This window comes from Mixophyes fleayi, chromosome 3 (genome assembly GCF_038048845.1).
Source record: "Mixophyes fleayi isolate aMixFle1 chromosome 3, aMixFle1.hap1, whole genome shotgun sequence".
NCBI classification, from domain to species: domain Eukaryota; kingdom Metazoa; phylum Chordata; class Amphibia; order Anura; family Limnodynastidae; genus Mixophyes; species Mixophyes fleayi.
This window is the reverse complement of record NC_134404.1, coordinates 4,704,505-4,724,152: the sequence shown is the minus strand read 5'-3', so window position 1 is coordinate 4,724,152 and position 19,648 is coordinate 4,704,505. Positions and strand designations below refer to the sequence as shown.

General features: G+C 39.0%; 15 non-coding genes across 15 annotated transcripts; all 15 read left to right on the top strand.

Moving 5' to 3' along the window:
* Positions 1 to 2,156: 2,156 nt before the first annotated feature.
* On the top strand, positions 2,157 to 2,228 carry TRNAE-UUC (transfer RNA glutamic acid (anticodon UUC)). The gene has a single exon. It is a non-coding gene; the product is annotated as a tRNA-Glu (tRNA).
* A 1,687-nt stretch (positions 2,229 to 3,915) lies between these two features.
* Positions 3,916 to 3,987, top strand: TRNAE-UUC (transfer RNA glutamic acid (anticodon UUC)). The gene has a single exon. It is a non-coding gene; the product is annotated as a tRNA-Glu (tRNA).
* Positions 3,988 to 4,978: 991 nt separating this feature from the next.
* TRNAY-GUA (transfer RNA tyrosine (anticodon GUA)) lies at positions 4,979 to 5,068 on the top strand. Its single transcript is given in 2 exon segments — positions 4,979 to 5,015; positions 5,033 to 5,068. It is a non-coding gene; the product is annotated as a tRNA-Tyr (tRNA).
* Positions 5,069 to 5,674: 606 nt separating this feature from the next.
* TRNAE-UUC (transfer RNA glutamic acid (anticodon UUC)) lies at positions 5,675 to 5,746 on the top strand. The gene has a single exon. It is a non-coding gene; the product is annotated as a tRNA-Glu (tRNA).
* A 991-nt stretch (positions 5,747 to 6,737) lies between these two features.
* Positions 6,738 to 6,827, top strand: TRNAY-GUA (transfer RNA tyrosine (anticodon GUA)). Its single transcript is given in 2 exon segments — positions 6,738 to 6,774; positions 6,792 to 6,827. It is a non-coding gene; the product is annotated as a tRNA-Tyr (tRNA).
* Positions 6,828 to 8,497: 1,670 nt separating this feature from the next.
* Positions 8,498 to 8,587, top strand: TRNAY-GUA (transfer RNA tyrosine (anticodon GUA)). The gene is given in 2 exon segments: positions 8,498 to 8,534; positions 8,552 to 8,587. It is a non-coding gene; the product is annotated as a tRNA-Tyr (tRNA).
* Positions 8,588 to 9,192: 605 nt separating this feature from the next.
* TRNAE-UUC (transfer RNA glutamic acid (anticodon UUC)) lies at positions 9,193 to 9,264 on the top strand. The gene has a single exon. It is a non-coding gene; the product is annotated as a tRNA-Glu (tRNA).
* A 993-nt stretch (positions 9,265 to 10,257) lies between these two features.
* Positions 10,258 to 10,347, top strand: TRNAY-GUA (transfer RNA tyrosine (anticodon GUA)). Its single transcript is given in 2 exon segments — positions 10,258 to 10,294; positions 10,312 to 10,347. It is a non-coding gene; the product is annotated as a tRNA-Tyr (tRNA).
* A 605-nt stretch (positions 10,348 to 10,952) lies between these two features.
* TRNAE-UUC (transfer RNA glutamic acid (anticodon UUC)) lies at positions 10,953 to 11,024 on the top strand. The gene has a single exon. It is a non-coding gene; the product is annotated as a tRNA-Glu (tRNA).
* A 993-nt stretch (positions 11,025 to 12,017) lies between these two features.
* On the top strand, positions 12,018 to 12,107 carry TRNAY-GUA (transfer RNA tyrosine (anticodon GUA)). Its single transcript is given in 2 exon segments — positions 12,018 to 12,054; positions 12,072 to 12,107. It is a non-coding gene; the product is annotated as a tRNA-Tyr (tRNA).
* Positions 12,108 to 12,712: 605 nt separating this feature from the next.
* TRNAE-UUC (transfer RNA glutamic acid (anticodon UUC)) lies at positions 12,713 to 12,784 on the top strand. The gene has a single exon. It is a non-coding gene; the product is annotated as a tRNA-Glu (tRNA).
* A 992-nt stretch (positions 12,785 to 13,776) lies between these two features.
* TRNAY-GUA (transfer RNA tyrosine (anticodon GUA)) lies at positions 13,777 to 13,866 on the top strand. Its single transcript is given in 2 exon segments — positions 13,777 to 13,813; positions 13,831 to 13,866. It is a non-coding gene; the product is annotated as a tRNA-Tyr (tRNA).
* Positions 13,867 to 14,471: 605 nt separating this feature from the next.
* TRNAE-UUC (transfer RNA glutamic acid (anticodon UUC)) lies at positions 14,472 to 14,543 on the top strand. Its single transcript has one exon. It is a non-coding gene; the product is annotated as a tRNA-Glu (tRNA).
* A 991-nt stretch (positions 14,544 to 15,534) lies between these two features.
* Positions 15,535 to 15,624, top strand: TRNAY-GUA (transfer RNA tyrosine (anticodon GUA)). The gene is given in 2 exon segments: positions 15,535 to 15,571; positions 15,589 to 15,624. It is a non-coding gene; the product is annotated as a tRNA-Tyr (tRNA).
* A 3,427-nt stretch (positions 15,625 to 19,051) lies between these two features.
* On the top strand, positions 19,052 to 19,141 carry TRNAY-GUA (transfer RNA tyrosine (anticodon GUA)). The gene is given in 2 exon segments: positions 19,052 to 19,088; positions 19,106 to 19,141. It is a non-coding gene; the product is annotated as a tRNA-Tyr (tRNA).
* The last annotated feature ends 507 nt before the right edge of the window (positions 19,142 to 19,648 follow it).

Here is a 19,648-nt window from a genome sequence, read left to right as displayed (position 1 = left end):
CAGAGGCAGGTGATAGAGACACGAGTTCTGTTACTGGGGATACTTTCCATAGCTCTTTGCAACTCATTAAAATGGAAATGAGAACCTTTTCCACTTCTTGGAAAGTGGCCTACAGACATCACACATGGATTTATTGCATTGTTACCTATCCTGCTGGATTGGCATTTACAAATCTGCAAGTGGTCAGGGACGTGCCGTGATGATGCAAATCACATCATCAAACATTGCCCACCTCACTGATCACTGAGTGGTCTGGAGCGTGATGATGAAATTAGTGTCATCTTAGGCCATGCCAAACCCACTACATGTCACCACCTGGTTAAATATGAAATACACAGAGAGTTAAGATACATTACAGCAAAGCATGATATATTTGTTCTGCTGCTATGCTGAAACACTCAACGGAAAAGTCCCATATGGTCTAGCAGTTAGGATTCCTGGTTTTCACCCAGGCAGCCCGGGTTCGACTCCCAGTATGGGAAGTTGAAGATTTTTTGAATGGCAGCAACAGTACCACTTGTTTAATGCTCTGTTGATCTCAGCAACAAAATCCAGGAGAAACTGTGCTTTGGTTATGGAAATGGGATGTGGTCAAATCCACAGTATTTATATACCTCCCAACATTTCTGTATCCAAAATTAGGACAGAACTGGTCTGACCCCATATTTCAACATCCATCTTCCAAATTTCGAGTGGGACAACCCTATTTTATATGTAACACATCCTTCATGTGAAAAAAAAGAACTCTTGAACTTGTGGATCAATGAATTTCCAGGGAGAGTTCACAATTTTTTAATGGTGCAGTAGGGATGTTCTGAATGAAACTAGACTACGCCAATGCTTAGAAACCAATAATGTCTGCTTCTGTGCCCAGAATTTCTCCGCTTTCCTTAATCAGCATACAAAGGACAGGTTTAAGACACCATGGATGGGAACTGAAATACAATATTACTTCTGAAATCCCATGGATCTGAACCCATAGAAGATGCATTGTAAAAACAGAGAGTACTGTGAGAAATAGTGGTGGCAGCGTGGACCATTGACTAGAAATCCATTTTTGTCTCACTGGGCAAAAGGTTGACAATTTGTCACCACAATTTCTGGAATTTTCATCAATTAAAAAAGTCAAGCTAAATTGGAGAACGCAGAAGAGGTTGAAAATTTTCCAGCATTTTTAATCTTGACGTAAAGGCGTCTGCAGTTGGAAAATCTAAGGAAGCTGTTTTCCCAACTATTTCTGAAGCTAATCAATTCAAAATGAACAAATAAAAATCAAACTTTTAATGATGTATTACCAATTATTAAATATGACAATTTTTACAACTTTTGATGAGCAAGTAGACCAGAAATAAAAATGTGGATCTCTTTATCTAGACAAGCAATTTTTCTGTTTTATGGATAATTCAATTTTGTTTGTGTTTTCACTCAGTCAGATGTAGTGCACATGACATCAGAAGTCCTCTAAAGCACAATCCTTCGATAGCGCAGCTGGTAGAGCGGAGGACTGTAGAGGAAATTGGTACAGAAATCCTTAGGTTGCTGGTTCAACTCCGGCTCGAAGGAAAGTTTTTCATATCATTTTAGAGGGCAATTTCTGACATATTAAATACCCAGAAATATGCATGGCTCATGCTGTTTATCTTTAATAGTCAGAGAAACTGTAACTTGTTTTCATTTCTGCTGCCTGTTAATCATCCTGCATGCTGCTGAGCCTCTAGTAGGGCAATTATGGTTTCTGTGCTCTGTTGAAGTACAGTGCAGAGGCAGGTGATAGAGACACGAGTTCTGTTACTGGGGATACTTTCCATAGCTCTTTGCAACTCATTAAAATGGAAATGAGAACCTTTTCCACTTCTTGGAAAGTGGCCTCCAGACATCACACATGGATTTATTGCATTGTTACCTATCCTGCTGGATTGGCATTTACAAATCTGCAAGTGGTCAGGGACGTGCCGTGATGATGCAAATCACATCATCAAACATTGCCCACCTCACTAATCACTGAGTGGTTTGGAGCGTGATGATGAAATTAGTGTCATCTTAGGCCATGCCAAACCCACTCCATGTCACCACCTGGTTAAATATGAAATACACAGAGAGTTAAGATACATTACAGCAAAGCATGATATATTTGTTCTGCTGCTATGCTGAAAAAGTCCCATATGGTCTAGCGGTTAGGATTCCTGGTTTTCACCCAGGCGGCCCGGGTTCGACTCCCGGTATGGGAAGTTGAAGCTTTTTTGAATGGCAGCAACAGTACCACTTGTTTAATGCTCTGTTGATCTCAGCAACAAAATCCAGGAAAAACTGTGCTTTGGTTATGGAAATGGGATGTGGTCAAATCCACAGGATTTATATACCTCCCAACATTTCTGTATCCAAAATTAGGACAGAACTGGTCTGACCCCATATTTCAACATCCATCTTCCAAATTTCGAGTGGGACAACCCTATTTTATATGTAACACATCCTTCATGTGAAAAAAAAGAACTCTTGAACTTGTGGATCAATGGGTTTCCAGGGAGAGTTCACAACTTTTTAATGGTGCAGTAGGGATGTTCTGAATGAAACTAGACTACGCAAATGCTTATAAACCAATAATGTCTGCTTCTGTGCCCAGAATTTCTCCGCTTTCCTTAATCAGCATACAAAGGACAGGTTTAAGAGACCATGGATGGGAACTGAAATACAATATTACTTCTGAAATCCCATGGATCTGAACCCATAGAAGATGCATTGTAAAAACAGAGAGTACTGTGAGAAATAGTGGTGGCAGCGTGGACCATTGACTAGAAATCCATTTTTGTCTCACTGGGCAAAAGTTTGACAATTTGTCACCACAATTTCTGGAATTTTCATCAATTAAAAAAGTCAAGCTAAATTGGAGAACGCAGAAGAGGGTGAAAATTTTCCAGCATTTTTAATCTTGACGTAAAGGCGTCTACAGTTGGAAAATCTAAGGAAGCTGTTTTCCAAACTATTTCTGAAGCTAATTAATTCAAAATGAACAAATAAAAACCAAACTTTTAATGATGTATTACCAATTATTAAATATGAAAATTTTTACAACTTTTGATGAGCAAGTAGACCAGAAATAAAAATGTGGATCTCTTTATCTAGACAAGCAATTTTTCTGTTTTATGGATAATTCAATTTTGTTTGTGTTTTCACTCAGTCAGATGTAGTGCACATGACATCAGAAGTCCTCTAAAGCACAATCCTTCGATAGCTCAGCTGGTAAAGCGGAGGACTGTAGAGGAAATTGGTACAGAAATCCTTAGGTCGCTGGTTCAACTCTGGCTCGAAGGAAAGTTTTTCATATCATTTTAGAGGGCAATTTCTGACATATTAAATACCCAGAAATATGCATGGCTCATGCTGTTTATCTTTAATAGTCAGAGAAACTGTAACTTGTTTTCATTTCTGCTGCCTGTTAATCATCCTGCATGCTGCTGAGCCTCTAATAGGGCAATTATGGTTTCTGTGCTCTGTTGAAGTACAGTGCAGAGGCAGGTGATAGAGACACGAGTTCTGTTACTGGGGATACTTTCCATAGCTCTTTGCAACTCATTAAAATGGAAATGAGAACCTTTTCCACTTCTTGGAAAGTGGCCTCCAGACATCACACATGGATTTATTGCATTGTTACCTATCCTGCTGGATTGGCATTTACAAATCTGCAAGTGGTCAGGGACGTGCCGTGATGATGCATATCACATCATCAAACATTGCCCACCTCACTAATCACTGAGTGGTCTGGAGCGTGATGATGAAATTAGTGTCATCTTAGGCCATGCCAAACCCACTCCATGTCACCACCTGGTTAAATATGAAATACACAGAGAGTTAAGATACATTACAGGAAAGCATGATATATTTGTTCTGCTGCTATGCTGAAACACCTTAATGAAAAAGTCCCATATGGTCTAGCGGTTAGGATTCCTGGTTTTCACCCAGGCGGCCCGGGTTCGACTCCCGGTATGGGAAGTTGAAGCTTTTTTGAATGGCAGCAACAGTACCACTTGTTTAATGCTCTGTTGATCTCAGCAACAAAATCCAGGAGAAACTGTGCTTTGGTTATGGAAATGGGATGTGGTGAAAACCACAGTATTTATATACCTCCCAACATTTCTGTATCCAAAATTAGGACAGAACTGGTCTGACCCCATATTTCAACATCCATCTTCCAAATTTCGAGTGGGACAACCCTATTTTATATGTAACACATCCTTCATGTGAAAAAAAAGAACTCTTGAACTTGTGGATCAATGGGTTTCCAGGGAGAGTTCACAACTTTTTAATGGTGTAGTAGGGATGTTCTGAATGAAACTAGACTACGCCAATGCTTACAAACCAATAATGTCTGCTTCTGTGCCCAGAATTTCTCCTCTTTCCTTAATCAGCATATAAAAGACAGGTTTAAGAGACTACGGATGTGAACTGAAATACAATATTACTTCTGAAATCCCATGGATCTGAACACATAGAAGATGCAATGTAAAAACAGAGAGTACTGTGAGAAATAGTGGTGGCAGCGTGGACCATTGACTAGAAATCCATTTTTGTCTCACTGGGCAAAAGTTTGACAATTTGTCACCACAATTTCTGGAATTTTCATCAATTAAAAAAGTCAAGCTAAATTGGAGAATGCAGAAGAGGTTGAAAATTTTCCAGCATTTTTAATCTTGACGTAAAGGCGTCTGCAGTTGGAAAATCTAAGGAAGCTGTTTTCCCAACTATTTCTGAAGCTAATTAATTCAAAATGAACAAATAAAAATCAAACTTTTAATGATGTATTACCAATTATTAAACATGACAATTTTTACAACTTTTGATGAGCAAGTAGACCAGAAATAAAAATGTGGATCTCTTTATCTAGACAAGCAATTTTTCTGTTTTATGGATAATTCAATTCTGTTTGTGTTTTCACTCAGTCAGATGTAGTGCACATGACATCAGAAGTCCTCTAAAGCACAATCCTTCGATAGCTCAGCTGGTAGAGCGGAGGACTGTAGAGGAAATTGGTACAGAAATCCTTAGGTTGCTGGTTCAACTCCGGCTTGAAGGAAAGTTTTTCATATCATTTTAGAGGGCAATTTCTGACATATTAAATAGCCAGAAATATGCATGACTCATGCTGTTTATCTTTAATAGTCAGAGAAACTGTAACTTGTTTTCATTTCTGCTGCCTGTTAATCATCCTGCATGCTGCTGAGCCTCTAGTAGGGCAATTATGGTTTCTGTGCTCTGTTGAAGTACAGTGCAGAGGCAGGTGATAGAGACACGAGTTCTGTTACTGGGGATACTTTCCATAGCTCTTTGCAACTCATTAAAATGGAAATGAGAACCTTTTCCACTTCTTGGAAAGTGGCCTCCAGACATCACACATGGATTTATTGCATTGTTACCTATCCTGCTGGATTGGCATTTACAAATCTGCAAGTGGTCAGGGACGTGCCGTGATGATGCATATCACATCATCAAACATTGCCCACCTCACTAATCACTGAGTGGTCTGGAGCGTGATGATGAAATTAGTGTCATCTTAGGCCATGCCAAACCCACTCCATGTCACCACCTGGTTAAATATGAAATACACAGAGAGTTAAGATACATTACAGGAAAGCATGATATATTTGTTCTGCTGCTATGCTGAAACACCTTAATGAAAAAGTCCCATATGGTCTAGCGGTTAGGATTCCTGGTTTTCACCCAGGCGGCCCGGGTTCGACTCCCGGTATGGGAAGTTGAAGCTTTTTTGAATGGCAGCAACAGTACCACTTGTTTAATGCTCTGTTGATCTCAGCAACAAAATCCAGGAGAAACTGTGCTTTGGTTATGGAAATGGGATGTGGTGAAAACCACAGTATTTATATACCTCCCAACATTTCTGTATCCAAAATTAGGACAGAACTGGTCTGACCCCATATTTCAACATCCATCTTCCAAATTTCGAGTGGGACAACCCTATTTTATATGTAACACATCCTTCATGTGAAAAAAAAGAACTCTTGAACTTGTGGATCAATGGGTTTCCAGGGAGAGTTCACAACTTTTTAATGGTGCAGTAGGGATGTTCTGAATGAAACTAGACTACGCCAATGCTTACAAACCAATAATGTCTGCTTCTGTGCCCAGAATTTCTCCTCTTTCCTTAATCAGCATATAAAAGACAGGTTTAAGAGACTACGGATGTGAACTGAAATACAATATTACTTCTGAAATCCCATGGATCTGAACACATAGAAGATGCAATGTAAAAACAGAGAGTACTGTGAGAAATAGTGGTGGCAGCGTGGACCATTGACTAGAAATCCATTTTTGTCTCACTGGGCAAAAGTTTGACAATTTGTCACCACAATTTCTGGAATTTTCATCAATTAAAAAAGTCAAGCTAAATTGGAGAATGCAGAAGAGGTTGAAAATTTTCCAGCATTTTTAATCTTGACGTAAAGGCGTCTGCAGTTGGAAAATCTAAGGAAGCTGTTTTCCCAACTATTTCTGAAGCTAATTAATTCAAAATGAACAAATAAAAATCAAACTTTTAATGATGTATTACCAATTATTAAACATGACAATTTTTACAACTTTTGATGAGCAAGTAGACCAGAAATAAAAATGTGGATCTCTTTATCTAGACAAGCAATTTTTCTGTTTTATGGATAATTCAATTCTGTTTGTGTTTTCACTCAGTCAGATGTAGTGCACATGACATCAGAAGTCCTCTAAAGCACAATCCTTCGATAGCTCAGCTGGTAAAGCGGAGGACTGTAGAGGAAATTGGTACAGAAATCCTTAGGTCGCTGGTTCAACTCCGGCTTGAAGGAAAGTTTTTCATATCATTTTAGAGGGCAATTTCTGACATATTAAATAGCCAGAAATATGCATGACTCATGCTGTTTATCTTTAATAGTCAGAGAAACTGTAACTTGTTTTCATTTCTGCTGCCTGTTAATCATCCTGCATGCTGCTGAGCCTCTAGTAGGGCAATTATGGTTTCTGTGCTCTGTTGAAGTACAGTGCAGAGGCAGGTGATAGAGACACGAGTTCTGTTACTGGGGATACTTTCCATAGCTCTTTGCAACTCATTAAAATGGAAATGAGAACCTTTTCCACTTCTTGGAAAGTGACCTCCAGACATCACACATGGATTTATTGCATTGTTACCTATCCTGCTGGATTGGCATTTACAAATCTGCAAGTGGTCAGGGACGTGCCGTGATGATGCAAATCACATCATCAAACATTGCCCACCTCACTAATCACTGAGTGGTCTGGAGCGTGATGATGAAATTAGTGTCATCTTAGGCCATGCCAAACCCACTCCATGTCACCACCTGGTTAAATATGAAATACACAGAGAGTTAAGATACATTACAGCAAAGCATGATATATTTGTTCTGCTGCTATGCTGAAACACTCAACGGAAAAGTCCCATATGGTCTAGCAGTTAGGATTCCTGGTTTTCACCCAGGTGGCCCGGGCTCGACTCCCGGTATGGGAAGTTGAAGCTTTTTTGAATGGCAGCAACAGTACCACTTGTTTAATGCTCTGTTGATCTCAGCAACAAAATCCAGGAGAAACTGTGCTTTGGTTATGGAAATGGGATGTGGTCAAATCCACAGTATTTATATACCTCCCAACATTTCTGTATCCAAAATTAGGACAGAACTGGTCTGACCCCATATTTCAACATCCATCTTCCAAATTTCGAGTGGGACAACCCTATTTTATATGTAACACATCCTTCATGTGAAAAAAAAAAAAACTCTTGAACTTGTGGATCAATGGGTTTCCAGGGAAGGTTCACAACTTTTTAATGGTGCAGTAGGGATGTTCTGAATGAAACTAGACTACGCCAATGCTTACAAACCAATAATGTCTGCTTCTGTGCCCAGAATTTCTCCTCTTTCCTTAATCAGCATATAAAAGACAGGTTTAAGAGACTACGGATGTGAACTGAAATACAATATTACTTCTGAAATCCCATGGATCTGAACACATAGAAGATGCAATGTAAAAACAGAGAGTACTGTGAGAAATAGTGGTGGCAGCGTGGACCATTGACTAGAAATCCATTTTTGTCTCACTGGGCAAAAGTTTGACAATTTGTCACCACAATTTCTGGAATTTTCATCAATTAAAAAAGTCAAGCTAAATTGGAGAACGCAGAAGAGGTTGAAAATTTTCCAGCATTTTTAATCTTGACGTAAAGGCGTCTGCAGTTGGAAAATCTAAGGAAGCTGTTTTCCTAACTATTTCTGAAGCTAATTAATTCAAAATGAACAAATAAAAATCAAATTTTTAATGATGTATTACCAATTATTAAATATGACAATTTTTACAACTTTTGATGAGCAAGTAGACCAGAAATAAAAATGTGGATCTCTTTATCTAGACAAGCAATTTTTCTGTTTTATGGATAATTCAATTCTGTTTGTGTTTTCACTCAGTCAGATGTAGTGCACATGACATCAGAAGTCCTCTAAAGCACAATCCTTCGATAGCTCAGCTGGTAGAGCGGAGGACTGTAGAGGAAATTGGTACAGAAATCCTTAGGTCGCTGGTTCAACTCCGGCTCGAAGGAAAGTTTTTCATATCATTTTAGAGGGCAATTTCTGACATATTAAATAGCCAGAAATATGCATGACTCATGCTGTTTATCTTTAATAGTCAGAGAAACTGTAACTTGTTTTCATTTCTGCTGCCTGTTAATCATCCTGCATGCTGCTGAGCCTCTAGTAGGGCAATTATGGTTTCTGTGCTCTGTTGAAGTACAGTGCAGAGGCAGGTGATAGAGACACGAGTTCTGTTACTGGGGATACTTTCCATAGCTCTTTGCAACTCATTAAAATGGAAATGAGAACCGTTTCCACTTCTTGGAAAGTGGCCTACAGACATCACACATGGATTTATTGCATTGTTACCTATCCTGCTGGATTGGCATTTACAAATCTGCAAGTGGTCAGGGACGTGCCGTGATGATGCAAATCACATCATCAAACATTGCCCACCTCACTGATCACTGAGTGGTCTGGAGCGTGATGATGAAATTAGTGTCATCTTAGGCCATGCCAAACCCACTCCATGTCACCACCTGGTTAAATATGAAATACACAGAGAGTTAAGATACATTACAGCAAAGCATGATATATTTGTTCTGCTGCTATGCTGAAACACTCAACAGAAAAGTCCCATATGGTCTAGCAGTTAGGATTCCTGGTTTTCACCCAGGTGGCCCGGGTTCGACTCCCGGTATGGGAAGTTGAAGCTTTTTTGAATGGCAGCAACAGTACCACTTGTTTAATGCTCTGTTGATCTCAGCAACAAAATCCAGGAGAAACTGTGCTTTGGTTATGGAAATGGGATGTGGTCAAATCCACAGTATTTATATACCTCCCAACATTTCTGTATCCAAAATTAGGACAGAACTGGTCTGACCCCATATTTCAACATCCATCTTCCAAATTTCGAGTGGGACAACCCTATTTTATATGTAACACATCCTTCATGTGAAAAAAAAAAAAACTCTTGAACTTGTGGATCAATGGGTTTCCAGGGAAGGTTCACAACTTTTTAATGGTGCAGTAGGGATGTTCTGAATGAAACTAGACTACGCCAATGCTTACAAACCAATAATGTCTGCTTCTGTGCCCAGAATTTCTCCTCTTTCCTTAATCAGCATATAAAAGACAGGTTTAAGAGACTACGGATGTGAACTGAAATACAATATTACTTCTGAAATCCCATGGATCTGAACACATAGAAGATGCAATGTAAAAACAGAGAGTACTGTGAGAAATAGTGGTGGCAGCGTGGACCATTGACTAGAAATCCATTTTTGTCTCACTGGGCAAAAGTTTGACAATTTGTCACCACAATTTCTGGAATTTTCATCAATTAAAAAAGTCAAGCTAAATTGGAGAACGCAGAAGAGGTTGAAAATTTTCCAGCATTTTTAATCTTGACGTAAAGGCGTCTGCAGTTGGAAAATCTAAGGAAGCTGTTTTCCTAACTATTTCTGAAGCTAAGTAATTCAAAATGAACAAATAAAAATCAAACTTTTAATGATGTATTACCAATTATTAAATATGACAATTTTTACAACTTTTGATGAGCAAGTAGACCAGAAATAAAAATGTGTATCTCTTTATCTAGACAAGCAATTTTTCTGTTTTATGGATATTTCAATTCTGTTTGTGTTTTCACTCAGTCAGATGTAGTGCACATGACATCAGAAATCCTCTAAAGCACATTCCTTCGATAGCTCAGCTGGTAGAGCGGAGGACTGTAGAGGAAATTGGTACAGAAATCCTTAGGTCGCTGGTTCAACTCCGGCTCGAAGGAAAGTTTTTCATATCAGTTTAGAGGGCAATTTCTGACATATTAAATACCCAGAAATATGCATGACTCATGCTGTTTATCTTTAATAGTCAGAGAAACTGTAACTTGTTTTCATTTCTGCTGCCTGTTAATCTTCCTGCATGCTGCTGAGCCTCTAGTAGGGCAATTATGGTTTCTGTGCTCTGTTGAAGTACAGTGCAGAGGCAGGTGATAGAGACACGAGTTCTGTTACTGGGGATACTTTCCATAGCTCTTTGCAACTCATTAAAATGGAAATGAGAACCTTTTCCACTTCTTGGAAAGTGGCCTACAGACATCACACATGGATTTATTGCATTGTTACCTATCCTGCTGGATTGGCATTTACAAATCTGCAAGTGGTCAGGGACGTGCCGTGATGATGCAAATCACATCATCAAACATTGCCCACCTCACTGATCACTGAGTGGTCTGGAGCGTGATGATGAAATTAGTGTCATCTTAGGCCATGCCAAACCCACTCCATGTCACCACCTGGTTAAATATGAAATACACAGAGAGTTAAGATACATTACAGCAAAGCATGATATATTTGTTCTGCTGCTATGCTGAAACACTCAACAGAAAAGTCCCATATGGTCTAGCAGTTAGGATTCCTGGTTTTCACCCAGGTGGCCCGGGTTCGACTCCCGGTATGGGAAGTTGAAGCTTTTTTGAATGGCAGCAACAGTACCACTTGTTTAATGCTCTGTTGATCTCAGCAACAAAATCCAGGAGAAACTGTGCTTTGGTTATGGAAATGGGATGTGGTCAAATCCACAGTATTTATATACCTCCCAACATTTCTGTATCCAAAATTAGGACAGAACTGGTCTGACCCCATATTTCAACATCCATCTTCCAAATTTCGAGTGGGACAACCCTATTTTATATGTAACACATCCTTCATGTGAAAAAAAAAAAAACTCTTGAACTTGTGGATCAATGGGTTTCCAGGGAAGGTTCACAACTTTTTAATGGTGCAGTAGGGATGTTCTGAATGAAACTAGACTACGCCAATGCTTACAAACCAATAATGTCTGCTTCTGTGCCCAGAATTTCTCCTCTTTCCTTAATCAGCATATAAAAGACAGGTTTAAGAGACTACGGATGTGAACTGAAATACAATATTACTTCTGAAATCCCATGGATCTGAACACATAGAAGATGCAATGTAAAAACAGAGAGTACTGTGAGAAATAGTGGTGGCAGCGTGGACCATTGACTAGAAATCCATTTTTGTCTCACTGGGCAAAAGTTTGACAATTTGTCACCACAATTTCTGGAATTTTCATCAATTAAAAAAGTCAAGCTAAATTGGAGAACGCAGAAGAGGTTGAAAATTTTCCAGCATTTTTAATCTTGACGTAAAGGCGTCTGCAGTTGGAAAATCTAAGGAAGCTGTTTTCCTAACTATTTCTGAAGCTAAGTAATTCAAAATGAACAAATAAAAATCAAACTTTTAATGATGTATTACCAATTATTAAATATGACAATTTTTACAACTTTTGATGAGCAAGTAGACCAGAAATAAAAATGTGTATCTCTTTATCTAGACAAGCAATTTTTCTGTTTTATGGATATTTCAATTCTGTTTGTGTTTTCACTCAGTCAGATGTAGTGCACATGACATCAGAAATCCTCTAAAGCACATTCCTTCGATAGCTCAGCTGGTAGAGCGGAGGACTGTAGAGGAAATTGGTACAGAAATCCTTAGGTCGCTGGTTCAACTCCGGCTCGAAGGAAAGTTTTTCATATCAGTTTAGAGGGCAATTTCTGACATATTAAATACCCAGAAATATGCATGACTCATGCTGTTTATCTTTAATAGTCAGAGAAACTGTAACTTGTTTTCATTTCTGCTGCCTGTTAATCTTCCTGCATGCTGCTGAGCCTCTAGTAGGGCAATTATGGTTTCTGTGCTCTGTTGAAGTACAGTGCAGAGGCAGGTGATAGAGACACGAGTTCTTTTACTGGGGATACTTTCCATAGCTCTTTGCAACTCATTAAAATGGAAATGAGAACCTTTTCCACTTCTTGGAAAGTGGCCTACAGACATCACACATGGATTTATTGCATTGTTACCTATCCTGCTGGATTGGCATTTACAAATCTGCAAGTGGTCAGGGACGTGCCGTGATGATGCAAATCACATCATCAAACATTGCCCACCTCACTGATCACTGAGTGGTCTGGAGCGTGATGATGAAATTAGTGTCATCTTAGGCCATGCCAAACCCACTCCATGTCACCACCTGGTTAAATATAAAATACACAGAGAGTTAAGATACATTACAGCAAAGCATGATATATTTGTTCTGCTGCTATGCTGAAACACTCAACGGAAAAGTCCCATATGGTCTAGCAGTTAGGATTCCTGGTTTTCACCCAGGTGGCCCGGGTTCGACTCCCGGTATGGGAAGTTGAAGCTTTTTTGAATGGCAGCAACAGTACCACTTGTTTAATGCTCTGTTGATCTCAGCAACAAAATCCAGGAGAAACTGTGCTTTGGTTATGGAAATGGGATGTGGTCAAATCCACAGTATTTATATACCTCCCAACATTTCTGTATCCAAAATTAGGACAGAACTGGTCTGACCCCATATTTCAACATCCATCTTCCAAATTTCGAGTGGGACAACCGTATTTTATATGTAACACATCCTTCATGTGAAAAAAAAAAAACTCTTGAACTTGTGGATCAATGGGTTTCCAGATAAGGTTCACAACTTTTTAATGGTGCAGTAGGGATGTTCTGAATGAAACTAGACTACGCCAATGCTTACAAACCAATAATGTCTGCTTCTGTGCCCAGAATTTCTCCTCTTTCCTTAATCAGCATATAAAAGACAGGTTTAAGAGACTACGGATGTGAACTGAAATACAATATTACTTCTGAAATCCCATGGATCTGAACACATAGAAGATGCAATGTAAAAACAGAGAGTACTGTGAGAAATAGTGGTGGCAGCGTGGACCATTGACTAGAAATCCATTTTTGTCTCACTGGGCAAAAGTTTGACAATTTGTCACCACAATTTCTGGAATTTTCATCAATTAAAAAAGTCAAGCTAAATTGGAGAACGCAGAAGAGGTTGAAAATTTTCCAGCATTTTTAATCTTGACGTAAAGGCGTCTGCAGTTGGAAAATCTAAGGAAGCTGTTTTCCTAACTATTTCTGAAGCTAATTAATTCAAAATGAACAAATAAAAATCAAACTTTTAATGATGTATTACCAATTATTAAATATGACAATTTTTACAACTTTTGATGAGCAAGTAGACCAGAAATAAAAATGTGGATCTCTTTATCTAGACAAGCAATTTTTCTGTTTTATGGATATTTCAATTCTGTTTGTGTTTTCACTCAGTCAGATGTAGTGCACATGACATCAGAAATCCTCTAAAGCACATTCCTTCGATAGCTCAGCTGGTAGAGCGGAGGACTGTAGAGGAAATTGGTACAGAAATCCTTAGGTTGCTGGTTCAACTCCGGCTCGAAGGAAAGTTTTTCATATCAGTTTAGAGGGCAATTTCTGACATATTAAATACCCAGAAATATGCATGACTCATGCTGTTTATCTTTAATAGTCAGAGAAACTGTAACTTGTTTTCATTTCTGCTGCCTGTTAATCTTCCTGCATGCTGCTGAGCCTCTAGTAGGGCAATTATGGTTTCTGTGCTCTGTTGAAGTACAGTGCAGAGGCAGGTGATAGAGACACGAGTTCTTTTACTGGGGATACTTTCCATAGCTCTTTGCAACTCATTAAAATGGAAATGAGAACCTTTTCCACTTCTTGGAAAGTGGCCTACAGACATCACACATGGATTTATTGCATTGTTACCTATCCTGCTGGATTGGCATTTACATATCTGCAAGTGGTCAGGGACGTGCCGTGATGATGCAAATCACATCATCAAACATTGCCCACCTCACTGATCACTGAGTGGTCTGGAGCGTGATGATGAAATTAGTGTCATCTTAGGCCATGCCAAACCCACTCCATGTCACCACCTGGTTAAATATAAAATACACAGAGAATTAAGATACATTACAGCAAAGCATGATATATTTGTTCTGCTGCTATGCTGAAACACTCAACGGAAAAGTCCCATATGGTCTAGCAGTTAGGATTCCTGGTTTTCACCCAGGTGGCCCGGGTTCGACTCCCGGTATGGGAAGTTGAAGCTTTTTTGAATGGCAGCAACAGTACCACTTGTTTAATGCTCTGTTGATCTCAGCAACAAAATCCAGGAGAAACTGTGCTTTGGTTATGGAAATGGGATGTGGTCAAATCCACAGTATTTATATACCTCCCAACATTTCTGTTTCCAAAATTAGGACAGAACTGGTCTGACCCCATATTTCAACATCCATCTTCCAAATTTCGAGTGGGACAACCCTATTTTATATGTAACACATCCTTCATGTGAAAAAAAAGAACTCTTGAACTTGTGGATCAATGGGTTTCCAGGGAGAGTTCACAACTTTTTAATGGTGCAGTAGGGATGTTCTGAATGAAACTAGACTACGCCAATGCTTACAAACCAATAATGTCTGCTTCTGTGCCCAGAATTTCTCCGCTTTCCTTAATCAGCATACAAAGGACAGGTTTAAGAGACCACGGATGGGAACTGAAATACAATATTACTTCTGAAATCCCATGGATCTGAACCCATAGAAGATGCATTGTAAAAACAGAGAGTACTGTGAGAAATAGTGGTGGCAGCATGGACCATTGACTAGAAATCCATTTTTGTCTCACTGGGCAAAAGTTTGACAATTTGTCACCACAATTTCTGGAATTTTCATCAATTAAAAAAGTCAAGCTAAATTGGAGAACGCAGAAGAGGTTGAAAATTTTCCAGCATTTTTAATCTTGACGTAAAGGCGTCTGCAGTTGGAAAATCTAAGGAAGCTGTTTTCCCAACTATTTCTGAAGCTAATTAATTCAAAATGAACAAATAAAAATCAAACTTTTAATGATGTATTACCAATTATTAAATATGACAATTTTTACAACTTTTGATGAGCAAGTAGACCAGAAATAAAAATGTGGATCTCTTTATCTAGACAAGCAATTTTTCTGTTTTATGGATATTTCAATTCTGTTTGTGTTTTCACTCAGTCAGATGTAGTGCACATGACATCAGAAATCCTCTAAAGCACATTCCTTCGATAGCTCAGCTGGTAGAGCGGAGGACTGTAGAGGAAATTGGTACAGAAATCCTTAGGTCGCTGGTTCAACTCCGGCTCGAAGGAAAGTTTTTCATATCAGTTTAGAGGGCAATTTCTGACATATTAAATACCCAGAAATATGCATGACTCATGCTGTTTATCTTTAATAGTCAGAGAAACTGTAACTTGTTTTCATTTCTGCTGCCTGTTAATCTTCCTGCATGCTGCTGAGCCTCTAGTAGGGCAATTATGGTTTCTGTGCTCTGTTGAAGTACAGTGCAGAGGCAGGTGATAGAGACACGAGTTCTTTTACTGGGGATACTTTCCATAGCTCTTTGCAACTCATTAAAATGGAAATGAGAACCTTTTCCACTTCTTGGAAAGTGGCCTACAGACATCACACATGGATTTATTGCATTGTTACCTATCCTGCTGGATTGGCATTTACAAATCTGCAAGTGGTCAGGGACGTGCCGTGATGATGCAAATCACATCATCAAACATTGCCCACCTCACTGATCACTGAGTGGTCTGGAGCGTGATGATGAAATTAGTGTCATCTTAGGCCATGCCAAACCCACTCCATGTCACCACCTGGTTAAATATAAAATACACAGAGAGTTAAGATACATTACAGCAAAGCATGATATATTTGTTCTGCTGCTATGCTGAAACACTCAACGGAAAAGTCCCATATGGTCTAGCAGTTAGGATTCCTGGTTTTCAGCCAGGCAGCCCGGGTTCGACTCCTGGTATGGGAAGTTGAAGCTTTTTTGAATGGCAGCAACAGTACCACTTGTTTAATGCTCTGTTGATCTCAGCAACAAAATCCAGGAGAAACTGTGCTTTGGTTATGGAAATGGGATGTGGTGAAATCCACAGTATTTATATACCTCCCAACATTTCTGTATCCAAAATTAGGACAGAACTGGTCTGACCCCATATTTCAACATCCATCTTCCAAATTTCGAGTGGGACAACCCTATTTTATATGTAACACATCCTTCATGTGAAAAAAAAGAACTCTTGAACTTGTGGATCAATGGGTTTCCAGGGAGAGTTCACAACTTTTTAATGGTGCAGTAGGGATGTTCTGAATGAAACTAGACTACGCCAATGCTTACAAACCAATAATGTCTGCTTCTGTGCCCAGAATTTCTCCTCTTTCCTTAATCAGCATATAAAAGACAGGTTTAAGAGACTACGGATGTGAACTGAAATACAATATTACTTCTGAAATCCCATGGATCTGAACACATAGAAGATGCAATGTAAAAACAGAGAGTACTGTGAGAAATAGTGGTGGCAGCGTGGACCATTGACTAGAAATCCATTTTTGTCTCACTGGGCAAAAGTTTGACAATTTGTCACCACAATTTCTGGAATTTTCATCAATTAAAAAAGTCAAGCTAAATTGGAGAATGCAGAAGAGGTTGAAAATTTTTCAGCATTTTTAATCTTGACGTAAAGGCGTCTGCAGTTGGAAAGTCTAAGGAAGCTGTTTTCCCAACTATTTCTGAAGCTAATTAATTCAAAATGAACAAATAAAAATCAAACTTTTAATGATGTATTACCAATTATTAAACATGACAATTTTTACAACTTTTGATGAGCAAGTAGACCAGAAATAAAAATGTGGATCTCTTTATCTAGACAAGCAATTTTTCTGTTTTATGGATAATTCAATTCTGTTTGTGTTTTCACTCAGTCAGATGTAGTGCACATGACATCAGAAGTCCTCTAAAGCACAATCCTTCGATAGCTCAGCTGTTAGAGCGGAGGACTGTAGAGGAAATTGGTACAGAAATCCTTAGGTCGCTGGTTCAACTCCAGCTCGAAGGAAAGTTTTTCATATCATTTTAGAGGGCAATTTCTGACATATTAAATAGCCAGAAATATGCATGACTCATGCTGTTTATCTTTAATAGTCAGAGAAACTGTAACTTGTTTTCATTTCTGCTGCCTGTTAATCATCCTGCATGCTGCTGAGCCGCTAGTAGGGCAATTATGGTTTCTGTGCTCTGTTGAAGTACAGTGCAGAGGCAGGTGATAGAGACACGAGTTCTGTTACTGGGGATACTTTCCATAGCTCTTTGCAACTCATTAAAATGGAAATGAGAACCTTTTCCACTTCTTGGAAAGTGGCCTACAGACATCACACATGGATTTATTGCATTGTTACCTATCCTGCTGGATTGGCATTTACAAATCTGCAAGTGGTCAGGGACGTGCCGTGATGATGCAAATCACATCATCAAACATTGCCCACCTCACTGATCACTGAGTGGTCTGGAGCGTGATGATGAAATTAGTGTCATCTTAGGCCATGCCAAACCCACTCCATGTCACCACCTGGTTAAATATGAAATACACAGAGAGTTAAGATACATTACAGCAAAGCATGATATATTTGTTCTGCTGCTATGCTGAAACACTCAACAGAAAAGTCCCATATGGTCTAGCAATTAGGATTCCTGGTTTTCACCCAGGTGGCCCGGGTTCGACTCCCGGTATGGGAAGTTGAAGCTTTTTTGAATGGCAGCAACAGTACCACTTGTTTAATGCTCTGTTGATCTCAGCAACAAAATCCAGGAGAAACTGTGCTTTGGTTATGGAAATGGGATGTGGTCAAATCCACAGTATTTATATACCTCCCAACATTTCTGTATCCAAAATTAGGACAGAACTGGTCTGACCCCATATTTCAACATCCATCTTCCAAATTTCGAGTGGGACAACCGTATTTTATATGTAACACATCCTTCATGTGAAAAAAAAGAACTCTTGAACTTGTGTATCAATGGGTTTCCAGGGAGAGTTCACAACTTTTTAATGGTGCAGTAGGGATGTTCTGAATGAAATTAGACTACGCCAATGCTTACAAACCAATAATGTCTGCTTCTGTGCCCAGAATTTCTCCGCTTTCCTTAATCAGCATACAAAGGACAGGTTTAAGAGACCACGGATGGGAACTGAAATACAATATTACTTCTGAAATCCCATGGATCTGAACCCATAGAAGATGCATTGTAAAAACAGAGAGTACTGTGAGAAATAGTGGTGGCAGCGTGGACCATTGACTAGAAATCCATTTTTGTCTCACTGGGCAAAAGTTTGACAATTTGTCACCACAATTTCTGGAATTTTCATCAATTAAAAAAGTCAAGCTAAATTGGAGAACGCAGAAGAGGTTGAAAATTTTCCAGCATTTTTAATCTTGACGTAAAGGCGTCTGCAGTTGGAAAATCTAAGGAAGCTGTTTTCCCAACTATTTCTGAAGCTAATTAATTCAAAATGAACAAATAAAAAATCAAACTTTTAATGATGTATTACCAATTATTAAATATGACAATTTTTACAACTTTTGATGAGCAAGTAGACCAGAAATAAAAATGTGGATCTCTTTATCTAGACAAGCAATTTTTCTGTTTTATGGATAATTCAATTTTGTTTGTGTTTTCACTCAGTCAGATGTAGTGCACATGACATCAGAATTCCTCTAAAGCACAATCCTTCGATAGCTCAGCTGGTAGAGCGGAGGACTGTAGAGGAAATTGGTACAGAAATCCTTAGGTCGCTGGTTCAACTCCGGCTCGAAGGAAAGTTTTTCATATCATTTTAGAGGGCAATTTCTGACATATTAAATACCCAGAAATATGCATGGCTTATGCTGTTTATCTTTAATAGTCAGAGAAACTGTAACTTGTTTTCATTTCTGCTGCCTGTTAATCATCCTGCATGCTGCTGAGCCTCTAGTAGGGCAATTATGGTTTCTGTGCTCTGTTGAAGTACAGTGCAGAGGCAGGTGATAGAGACACGAGTTCTGTTACTGGGGATACTTTCCATAGCTCTTTGCAACTCATTAAAATGGAAATGAGAACCTTTTCCACTTCTTGGAAAGTGGCCTCCAGACATCACACATGGATTTATTGCATTGTTACCTATCCTGCTGGATTGGCATTTATAAATCTGCAAGTGGTCAGGGACGTGCCGTGATGATGCAAATCACATCATCAAACATTGCCCACCTCACTAATCACTGAGTGGTCTGGAGCGTGATGATGAAATTAGTGTCATCTTAGGCCATGCCAAACCCACTCCATGTCAC